A 3827-nucleotide genomic window follows, 5' to 3' on the forward strand; every position below is an offset into this window, starting at 1 on the left:
AAAGAGGGATAAATGATGTAAATAAAAACAAAACTGGAAAGATAAGATGGAAAAAATGTAATCATATTTATTCACAGCTCCAACACTGAATTTTACTATTTTTCTAGAATTTTTGTTTTTGCAAAGTTTACGAACTTAGAGACATATGTTAAGGTTGTTTCTGCTGCCTTTCTTCTGGTTGTTTTAGTATTTGAAGTGCTTTATAAATAGCTATTAATTTTCTCTCATTAATTCAAAAATGTCTTTACTAAAGTTTCTTGCAATAATTTCTGTTCTGGGGAGTAAATCACAGAATTAGCAGTCTTTGAAGGACCCTTGAAGACAGCTAGCTCAAATGACATTCATCAAAATTCTATTTTTTTTCATTCTTAAATGTTATTATATTTTGTTTTTTGTCAATTACTTGCAAAGATAGTTTTCAACATACAATTTGGAAAGCTTATGACATCCACATTTTTATACTGCCTTCTGTACCCTTCCCCCTACCTACAACATTGAGTAATCTAAGTTTTACATGTACAATCATTTTTGCCATTCTTCCATATTAGTCATATTGTAAAAGAAGAATCAGAACCAATGGGGCAAATACATGAGATACAAAAAACACAAAACAAGTTTGTTTGTTTTTTTAAATGAAATTACTATGCTTGGGTCTGCATATAGAATCCACCATTTTTTCCCCTCTGGATGTGGATGGCATCCTCCATCACAAGTATTTTAGAGTTATACTTGATCACTTGATTACTGATAAGGTCTTAATATCTTGTGACTTTAGGTAAATTACTTAACCTTGATTGCCCCACATGTAGGGCCATTTCTAGTCATCCTGGTTCTTATCTGATCATTGGACTCAGATGGCTCTGTAGGAGAAAGTGAGACTGGTGACTTAGCACAGCAGATCCTCATTCCAATTCATGTGTATGTCATGGCAATCACCTCCCTGATGTCATGGTCCTCTTCAAAAATGAAGAACAAACATTATTACTGACAAGAGCTAAGCTGATCATATTTGATCATCTCATAAAGTTGCTGTTATGGTATATAGTGACCTGTTGACTTCTCTCAGCATCCATTCATGTAAGCCTTTGCAGGTTTTTTCGATATCCAATTGCTCATCATTTCTTTCAGAATAATAGTACTCCATCACAATCAGATATTACAATTCTTTCAGCCACTTCCCAATTGATGAACATGCCCTCAATTTCAAATTCTTTGCTACTATAAAAAGAGTTTCTATAAATATTTTTGTATATGAGGACTTTTCTTCTTTTTTATCTCTTTGGGATATAAACCTAGCATTGAAATTGCTGGATTAAAGGGTATACACAGTTTTATTGATCTTTGGGCAAGTTCCAAATTATTCTCCAAAATGGTTGGATTAGTATATAGTTCCAACAGTGCATTAGTGTCCCAGTTTTCCCATATCCCCTCTAAAGTTGATCATTTTCCTTTTTTGTCATTTTAGCCCATCTGATAGGTGTGAGCTTTTGCCTTAGAGTTGTTTTAATCTGTATTTCTCTAATCAATAATGATTTAAAACATTTTTATATATGACTAGAGAAAGCATTAATTAATTTGTTCATCTGAAAATTGCCTGTTCATATCTTTGACCACTTATCAATTGGGCAATGACTTGTATTATTATAAATTTATCTCTGTTCTGTTTAATTTAGTTTTGAAATGAGACCTTTATCAGAATCACTAGCTATGCAACTTATTTCCCAACTTTCTACATTCCTTCTAATAATGATTACATTGGTTTCATTTATGCAAAAACTTTATAATTTAATCAAAAGTACCAATTTTGTATTTTTATAATATTCTCTATCTCTTTTTACCAATATTCTTCAGTAGAACCCTCAACCAATGGTTATTCATCCTCTGATGGAAGAGACATTCCACTCTTAATTTTGAACTTAGAAATCTGTTCTTGTTTTAAATAGATCTTAGATGCTAGATTTTCTTCAGAAATATTTTAAGCAAATAATTTCCCAATCTTTCTTAATTTTCTCTCAATTTCCTTCTCTTTGTCTCTCTCTCTCTCTCTCTCTCTCTCTCTCTCTCTCTCTCTCTCTCTCTCTCTCTCTCTCTCTCTCTCTCTCTCTCTCTCTCTCCCAGTATCCAAGTTTCACAACAGCTTTTATTGAAATTATGATTCCTTTTCCAGAGTAATGCCTTTTAGTCTTCAGTTTGTGAGACAGTAATCTCTTATATGTGCCAAGTCTATTTTTCCATTCCATATTCAGTTGTATTGATTTATTTTTCTATTCTTTTGTCTAGTACAAGATAGTCTTCATACTTACCATTGCGTAACACATTTTGGGTAAGTCCCCCTTTACTAATTTAATTTTATGGTTCCTCCATCTATTATTTATATGAAATTTGTTTTCACTCCAGTAAATTTTGTAAGCAGCCCATTGGTATCTTGATTAACATTGTATGATATCTATATATTAAAATGAGGAGTATTGGCATTTTTACTTCATTTTCTCAACTTAACCATGTGAAAATAATATCCTCCCATTATTCAATTATTCTTTAATTTTTGTCAGAATCATTTTGAATTTTCTTTTTATTGATCTACTATGTCTTTATAACAAATGCTAAAACATTTGCTAGGTTTTATTATTATTTTAAATGACATTTCATTCAATCCATTTTTCTCTATTTGGAAAGAGATGGTATATAACTATTTGTGTGAATGTTTTTTGAAACACAAGCACTTTGCTAATTTTTCTTTTTTAAGACAAGTCTGAAATTTTCTTGATTTAAGAAACTCTAGTGAAATAGTTCCCTCTATTAATTCAGAATAGCAACTGATCTACAACTTATAGTCTTAGAGAGTTACCTGGCATACTGGGGATTGGGGGAGGACCGTGTCTTAGCAGCACATCCAGGTTTTTTTTGAGAATTAGAACTTGAATCCACATTTTGTAGCTCCTAATATGACCTTATAGTTACCATTCTATGACATCTCTGACTTATTACTTCAGTTGTACTTTATGTTAAGTATCTTTTGGACTGTTGATATATATGTATAACATTATACATGTACATATACTATCTATATTATATATGTATACAGATATAAAACACACACACACACACACACACACACACACACACACACATATATATATATATAATGTTATCTATGAATAAAAAAAATTTTAGCTTCTTAAACAATCTTATTTCCTTACTTTATTTTTCATACCATATCACACTATAGAATGTTAGCTACCAGGGGATATCACACTTTTATAGCAGCTCTAACATGACTAATTCCCTAGGTCCCATTCCCTCTTCCTTTCCTTTAGGCTAAGAGATTTCTATACCCAACTGAGTGTGTAGGTTATTATCTCAGTGAGCCAATTCTAATGAATTAAGATTTGAGTGCTCTCCCTGCCTCAACATGCCATCTTCCCCTCCGCTGTAAAAGCTCTTTCACACCTCTTTTATAGAGAAAATTTACACTCTCCCTTTGCTTTTCTCCTGTTGCATTCTTCTCATCCCATAATTTTGGTCTTTTTTTGATATCATCTCATCATATTCAACTCTCACTTGTGCCTGCTGTCTTTGTATACTTGCTCTAATTGCCCTAATAATTAGAAAGATCTTAGGATTTCGGGGGGGGGGTGATGTTCCTCCTTACTCTTGGACTAAGACATAGCATTTTGACCCAGATCTGAGTATAGGCAAGAGTCCTATATACTGTAATCTCCTCTGATCCTTTTCTATTGGTGTATTGAGTCCTTCTGAGTTGACCACTGTACCACGTCAGCAGCTGATTCACTTCAGGTTTGTTGGAGTGCATCCTGTGCTAGACT

This window comes from Macrotis lagotis, chromosome 3, assembly GCF_037893015.1.
Source record: "Macrotis lagotis isolate mMagLag1 chromosome 3, bilby.v1.9.chrom.fasta, whole genome shotgun sequence".
NCBI classification, from domain to species: domain Eukaryota; kingdom Metazoa; phylum Chordata; class Mammalia; order Peramelemorphia; family Peramelidae; genus Macrotis; species Macrotis lagotis.